Consider the following 8,292-nt stretch of genomic DNA (forward strand, 5'->3'; position numbering starts at 1 on the left):
AATGTGTAAGTGGATATTTTTGTTCATTTTGACCACAATATGTTTTATTATTTGCAGTTACTGGATTGTTTTGCCTAAATTTTATAACCTCTGTGAAATACGTTCTGTTCAAATGATATGAATGTTTATTTTGAGTCAGTGATGTGTTTTGGGAAAACAGTTCTATTATTGGTTAAGCTTACTGTCAAGCACACCAGTTTTCCCCTTCTCTTTGGCCATTACTAATGTGGTTGTCTACTGCGGTTTGTCAATTATGGTGGTTGGATTTGGTTGGCTGAGAGAGAGGGGAGGGTGGAAGATAAATAGTGATGCGGGAAAGTGAGCGGAGGAGGAGGTGACGACGAGAGGATGAGTCGGGAGTGAGAAGAGGGAAAAGTAGGAGAAGCAAGTTTGAAAACAAACCAAAACCGAGGAAAGCCCAGAAGAAGTGGTTCAGTAACGGACACGAACGGTTTTCCGTGGGGTAATAGAGACGGTGAGGTAGAATGAGTTTGAAAATACTAAGCTTAGCTTAGCTGGACAGAATTAGCTAATGCCATCTCAGAGCAGCGAAGGACCGTTTTGGCAGGGTTGCTAAGGACAGAGGCACAGGGGGAGGGGTGTTTTCCAAGTCAACACATGCCATTACTAATGACGTGGAGGACGTCAGAAGTCGATGCTCCAGTCTCAAAGTGGAATCAGTTCTGCTGAGAGGGAAGGCACTGAACAGAAAGGACAAGGTTATCTTACAGTATCTGTAATAGACAGGAATATCAAGTTATCGGAAGAAAGTAAATTAAGATGAAGTGATGTTTGAGATGTTTGCTAGATGTTTTGCTATTAGTTGCAGAATGTATGACTCAGATGCAGGTCCAGACAAATGCAATCAAGCATCAGTAATTAAAATATCTGGCATGTTAAAGAACAAAAGCTACAGATCCACCTAACAATTTGGTCACTGTATTGGTGTAATGGGCACCAGCAGTGCAGTATGTGGGGCTCTGTGCAGGTCATTTGTCATAGTGACTGACAATTGTTTCCATGAGGCTAAACAAATGCATTCCTTCTCAGGCTCATTTAAAAGGCATTGACTGGTGATGCTATGTTATGACATGTGCAACTTTCTTCCTGTCTCCCGGACAGCAGGAGCGGTGGGAACCTGGAAATTACAGCCTGTCAGTGCTTCTGTCAGCAGAGACACACTCCATTTTTCATCATTTTGGTGTAAAAGACAGCCAGTGTTTGATGTTTGGCACGTGGACAGAGGATTCTAGGGTTGCACCCATACAGCAGTGATTATCAGGTCTTCAGCACAACTTAAAATTATTTGGCTAGAAATTTAAAACTGAACAACAAATCATTTAGATAGGCAACACTGCTGTGATTGAGTTAATGAAACTGAAGACAAAATACAATTTATTCAAGATGTATTCATTTTTTCATAGGTACATCATTTTTAGGATAAAGTGTTGCAGAAAACTTAATAGTTATGTAAAGGTTTCCTCCTTAATTTCAACCATATGCAAAAATATTGCACCAAAATACCAACAATACTCCAGATGTCCCATTTCTATTTCTTCTTTCTTGTTATTTAAGCAGCCGTACTGACTGTATATTTTTACCAGTTTACCTGTATGTTCCATTGTTAGAAATCTCAAGGTCCCTAACACTTGGGATCTGCCCTCTTCACAGTTTCATCTTATGCTAAAGCTAAAGGTGTAAAACAAATGTGAACAATAACGTAGGTATAGTATGACTTGAGAACCTGTTTGTCTAGAATACATAATCGTCTACACTGATTAACTATGTTTTGCTTGTACACGATCTCACTAAATAAACAGTAAGTGGCAGACTAGGTGTGTGACCTGTAAAGAATATTAATGAGGAACTTCTAGCTTTCACTCTGACTTTCCCACCATTAGTGTTTATCATATTTATATCTACACTTATGTATTGGACAGATTCTTTAGCTGGAGCTCAGTCAATTTCCACCTGAAGTCCTGTACAGGTGGCTTCCCTGCAGGGTGTATGTCCATAAACACAACAGGGGACTGTGTGTTTGAAAACTAATAATGATTCCAAAAGTGAATAGCAGAATGCAGATGCAGAATGCATTTGGTGGAGGACATCTCTGCTGGCAGATAGCTCAGTTGGCCGGAGTAATCCTAGATGCTGAATAAAAAAGATGCTCTTCCTCTCTGTTAAGACAAGTCTTGTGGCATGCCATGGAGCACCAATTTATACTGAAGTAATATACTCCTCTTGAATAATGGTCTGTGTTTGCTTTTAATGTGGACAACAAACATTATTAATAATGTTTTTTTTTATGTTGCGAGCCTGATGTGTTGTCAGGAGATAGGATCGGGCCATTGGGGTTGCCCCCGCTCCGCTCTTGTGGAGGTGGCAAAGTGGGGATGGGTCCCGCTCTGGGCGCAGGGGCATCTCTTGGTGGACTCCCCACAGACAGTGGGTCCTCGGGCTCCACTCTCTCAGGCTGACCCTCCCACCCAGTGGGAGGGTCAGCCCACCGGTCGCGGTGACCGAGCAGCTCTCCTCTCCGGCAGAGGATTCCCTCGGTTCCCCCACTGACTGTGTCATGTCAATTGCAGGCATCCCCGATAGCGTCGCATAACGGATCCACCTCCACTGTTCTCCCCCGGTTGTGTTCCTCTTTTCCTACCTAATGGACACTGCGGATTCAACAGCAGACCAGGGCACGAGGGAGCAACTATTTGAGGAGGCAGCTGCCCTCATTCTGGGGGAACCTGCCCTGCGTGCGGCCCTGCAACTCCCAGGCCTGCAGCCAGCAGCCACGCCAGATCCCACGTCTCAGCCAGGTCAGTTTTGTCACGCTCAGGTTCCAGTGCAGCCCTGTCACGCTCAGGTTCCAGTGCAGCCCTGTCACGCTCAGGTTCCAGTGCAGCCCTGTCACGCTCAGGTTCCAGTGTAGCCCTGTTACGCTTAGGTTCCAGTGCAGCCCTGTCACGCTCAGGTTCCAGTGCAGCCCTGTCACGCTCAGGTTCCAGTGTAGCCCTGTTACGCTTAGGTTCCAGTCCAGCCGTGCCCCGCTCAGGCTCCGGCTGAATCCACCACCCCCACAACTGGAACCAAAACTGGACTTCCGCCATTTCCCCCCTCTCACTCACCGTGAACAGACCAGCACGGCAGCGTTCAAGTCCTCCCATAGAAATAGTTCGGTTCTTGGGTGTTCTAACCAACACCAAAGTCTATTCACTTTAACAAGGGATCAACAAGTGAGGATTTGTGGGTCACTTTTATTTTTAACGGACCGGTGCCAGAAACACTGCCTCAGCATTTATACGTATGTGCATTTCAAACGAGGGTGCGTACAATGCTGGATTTGTTTCACGGCTCCTGTTGGAAAAAAAGGACCTATTCCTAAAGTCCGTCATCCACTCACTGAAGTAAGTACATGCTTGATATTTATAATGTTTTAAAATGTTAGTTTGTCCGTTTAAATGTAGTAACCGATGTGTGGGGCAAGTTACTAGCTAGCTATGCTAATGGCTACAGCCAGTCGACCGAGCCTTTGTCCCCTTCAAATGTGCTCATGTGGGCTCCTGCAGCCACACACGTGTGGAGAAAAGCTAATGATTATCGTATCGGCATCGAGCGGCTACGGGCAGGGAGCGGTGGGTCTAGCGTCTGTCCTTTTTCTGTAATCTCATACACCTGCGGGGAACAGCTGATCGCCCTTCCAGCGGCCACAGACAGGAAGCGGTGGATCTAGCTCGCTGTAGTAAGTTTGTGCTTGATACTTGTGATATCTAAATATGTTAGTTGGGTCTGTTTAAAATGCAGTAACCCACATGTGAGACAAGCTAATCGCTAGCGTCGCTAACGGCTACAGTGAGTCAACTGAGCCTTTGTCCCTTTCAAATGTGCTACTCTGAGTTGGTGCAATCACACACCTGTGTGGGGAACAGCTAATAGCGATGGGCCTACGATCGGCGACAGGCAGGAAACGGTGGATCGAGCTTTTGTCCTGTTGACGTGCTGCCGCTCCTGTTTGTGTTGCGTTAGCCGTTAGCATGCCTTTAGGCCTTTGCACTTTAGAGCTACAGCTGGTCGATCGCTACAATAGGAAACTGCAGATGAACGTGGTTATGTTTGTTATTACCCCGTCCTGTGTCACAGCCTAAATCAACTTGTGATTTGGGGTTATGTCATTGTTCTATCAAATTCTAACATGATTAGTTGGAATGATTACTGTGTTGTGTTGCAAGCTTAGTTGCTAATTAGTCACATCTCTACAATACCTGCTGCTTATCTGGTCAGTTACCTATAGCTTGTACCATAGCCATTATATTTGTAGGACCAATACAATTTACAGTAAATGTAACAGTCTTTTCTATACTGTAGGAGGGCAAATCCCAGTTGCCCACATGCAAGGAGGCTGTCAAACAGAGAAATCACTGCAGACTGTTGGTACACGGACATCTGCTGCCCAGCTCAGGAGTGAAGGTATGTAAGTTTGTATGTACCAACAGTAAGATAGGTAATAGAAGATTTTAATGGGTATATACTGTTTAGATTTTATATCTGAATTGTAACAACTGTTTATCTGTTGTTTTAGCACAGACAGGCCTGTCCTCTTGTTTGGTTTAATTTTTTGTCTGGTATTGTGTGTTCTTACATTAGAGAAGGTTTTGACCTACATAATAGTGAACATTTCACTAATCTACAATTCTGATTGCAGTACCTTTTGTTTTGATGAGGTGATGGTGAGGACAGCCACAGCTTCCATCTGGTAGAGGACTGCTTCCGCTCAGTCTTCCAAATAGTGATGAGAACAAGGATCACCACATCTCCCTGTTTACCCTACTTTCATGCATTTCATCTGCAAGGCCCTGCAAAAGCTTCTCCTTCGTCCTCAAACCCCCAGACTTCTTAATTAACTCAGTAACCTATACATTGCACATTGGAGTGTGAAGGTAACAGTTTGTTCTAGCTTTGGAGTAATGGTGTATTTTTTTGGTTTACAATAAAGTTGGCTTTAACTATTATGTATTTCACTGAACTCTGTTTCTGAAGGGAAAACACTTTTATTTAGGAAATCATAGTATTGAAATTACATGTTTTTCTCTTTCTAATATGGTAAGCTATACAGTTGAAGCGGCCATAAATAAAACGCATATAAATTATATATAAATAAAGTTAAAAAAATTGTGTCGCACTCACAAAAAACACATTTTTACTCAAATGGTAAAGGAGTTATTCTACAGGTGGTCTACATCAATCATACTATGAGTGTTTTAGTGTTTTATCCATCAGGTAACTGCCTTCATCTACAACTCAAGCATGAAGAGATGGCAACTCAGATTCTTCACCCCAGGAATCCTCAGCACCAGCTCACTAGCCTCTGTAGACTAGATACCTGTAACAACTTTAGATACAGAGACATATTACTGTCAAATTTATCATGAATGACAAAAAACATAATTAAAAGCAGTAAAAATACATTAGGTCAATATATAATTTGAACCAATGCTTTTTGTTCCCAGGAAGGTCATGCAGTGATTGCTCTAAATATTAATGCACATTTTTTAAATAAAATTATGTCAGAGCAGCAGCACAAGTAAGACAAAAACAGTGAAATGTGTAAATGTAAAATGTATTTATATTATTTCAGCTATGCTCTCAAACTTATTTATTTGTATAATGTAAGCTAAAGTAGTGTTTTCTATTAACGAGAGTTTTCCAGGTAAGTCGTGTTGTGAATATTGAAGCTGCAAAGGCCATTTAGCATACGCATTAGCAACTGCTAGCCGCTTTGCAAATTACATAAATCAAATAAATTGAAGTAAATGCGACATTACCAATGAGACGAATCTTGCATCAGCCGAAATGTGGTGACTTCAACAGCCTCCTCTTCAGCTTCAGGGTCAGATTCGGGATCGTAGACGTATGGTTCCACTACGCTACGAACTAGCTGGCTGGCTAATGTCGTGCAGTCCTGTAGTGGGTCGTCTTCTTCTGTGGAGGATTGCGGTGGATTGCGTTCCCAATGTCGCACTACTGCCACCTATTGTATCCTAACCGTGCGGTGGCTCGTATCCATGGAGCCAATTAAAAAAAAAACAACAACAACAAAAAAGGTATGCGCTTCCGCACAGAGGTGTGGTGAGCAGCTTCGCTTGTGACACGCCCAGAAAACACAGCGTTTGCTGATGGAGAGTGAAAACCACACATTGACAGGGGCAGTGTGGACGATCTACAGGGTTTTATGGGATGAAAATTTACAGAGACCTTACTGAGACATTAAAGTCTAATATTTTTTAGAATGAAAAGTATGATATGACTCCTTTAAGAATTGCATTAGGTACATTTGTAAAGTCCAATTCAACCTAATACAGCCAGTAACTGATAAACCTCCAGAAGGTAGTTTGGCAGCTGTGGCAGCCTGAGCTGCCGATGCTTATCTATGATTAAACAACAACAACATTCAACTCTGACATGAAGTCAACTTTTCAAGTTTTCTCAACTTTAGACAGACTATTGTCTGTGTGTCTGTCTGTTTGTCTGTCTGCCCTAGCTAGTAGTGTAGAACTGACATTTTTAGATCTATGTCCTCTTCTCAGACATGTGCCTATACTTGGTATTTGACCTAGGTCAGATATACAGGTATACAGGTCAGATACTAAAGCTCCACCTTTTGGTTTTACTGTTGAATTGCGTCTTTGATGCTAAAAATGGGGGTGGCCTCATTAACATTTTAACACCTTCCCCAGACCGAACAAAGAGGGGGGCTGCTGAGTATCAGCTCATGAGTGTTTGATAAGGGTTTGATCAGCTCTGGAAAGGGCACTGACAGTCGACTGAAATCAGCGAAAACGAACCACTCCATCTGTAATGGGAAAATTGTGCCTTTGTGCTTTTTCTTATGCAACACAGTCATCATGTGCTGGTTAGGTTCAATACTAAACATTCTCACACAAACAAATAATCTCTTGTGCCCTGTCGTACATCAAGTTTAAACATCTGATGTTCTGTTTGACTGACTAATAGTGTATTATTTGTGTCGGTTTGATAAAGATTCAGTGTGTTTTTCAACTGAACTGTCAGCCAAGGTCGTGCATTATCAAATGAATGCGCCTGTCAGCGGGGAAGACATCAACTCTATTCAGTCGCTCTTCAGTCGCTGCTGCCGTCTCCTCCCCAGTTCACACACCTTTACTGGGTTTTCTAAATATACTAGTTCCTACTACAAGGTGTCCCTACGAAGTTAACCAGCTGTTTATTTCGTTATTTCCTCTTTCATGTCCGTCTGGTGAATTAAAGTGGGCGGGGCCATCCACGTCCCAGAGCAGGGACACTGGAGGAAGGGGAAACACGCATCAACACGCAGGACAAAGATCTGCGTTTCTCTGCCTGCTACAGCCTCAGCTGCGTTGGGTTGTTATTGTCCCTTTCACCTGTACCATGTGAAGTGTGTTCCTACGAAGTTGACCAGCCGCTTTCAGATTCGCTTTATCCCCTGGTTTGAACAGGGAAAACATTACTTTTATTAACAAAAAATATGGTACATACGGTTTGCACTGTAACGTCACCAAAAATTACAAAAAAACGACACCCATCTAGTTTTAACAAATATGCAATAAAAAATATAAACAGAAAACGCTTGAGAGCGTTTCCGTTTTATATTCCGTTTATTTCGTTATTATTCCTTTCACCTGTACCACATAAAGTCATTGCAGAGCTACAGCCATGTTCCTACGAAGTTAACCAGCTGTTTATTTTGTTATTCCCTCTTTTATGTCCGTCTATTGAATTAAAGTGGGCGGGGCCATCAACGTCCCAGAGCAGGGACACTGGGGGAAGGGGAAACATGCATCAACACGCAGGACAAAGATCTGCGTTTCTCTGCCTGCTACAGCCTCGGCTGCGTTGGGTTGTTAGTCTCCCTTTCACCTGTACCATATAAAATGTGTTCCTATGAAGTTGATCAGCCGCTTTCAGAATCAGAATCGTTTTTATTCCCAGGGGCAAACATTATTTTTATTTACAAAAAAAATAAAACGTTCACATGTGATTTGCAAATGCTGCACTGAGCTCTTTTGCTTTGACGAGTTTTGTGTCTACATGAAAGCGGGCAGAACAATGTCCAAACCAATGAATACGTTTCCAGATTGACCGGTGATGCCGCACGGGTTGCTCTCAATTACAGCAGCTGTTTGAAGCAGGGAAAAGCGAGTTAGCTGTCCTTGTCGATGCCTTGACAATGTTTTATCATCTGTTAACGATCTGAACAGTTTTTATAGTTTTACAAGGCGTAATATGATGCTTACGTTT

At 42.8% G+C, this 8,292-nt stretch overlaps 1 long non-coding RNA gene across 1 annotated transcript; it reads left to right on the forward strand.

Moving 5' to 3' along the window:
- The first annotated feature begins 3,096 nt into the window (after window positions 1-3,096).
- Window positions 3,097-5,006, forward strand: LOC129603511 (uncharacterized). Its single transcript, XR_008693409.1, has 3 exons — window positions 3,097-3,404; window positions 4,363-4,464; window positions 4,700-5,006. It is a non-coding gene; the product is annotated as an uncharacterized LOC129603511 (long non-coding RNA).
- The last annotated feature ends 3,286 nt before the right edge of the window (window positions 5,007-8,292 follow it).

The sequence above is a fragment of the Betta splendens genome, chromosome 21, assembly GCF_900634795.4.
Source record: "Betta splendens chromosome 21, fBetSpl5.4, whole genome shotgun sequence".
Taxonomy (NCBI): domain Eukaryota; kingdom Metazoa; phylum Chordata; class Actinopteri; order Anabantiformes; family Osphronemidae; genus Betta; species Betta splendens.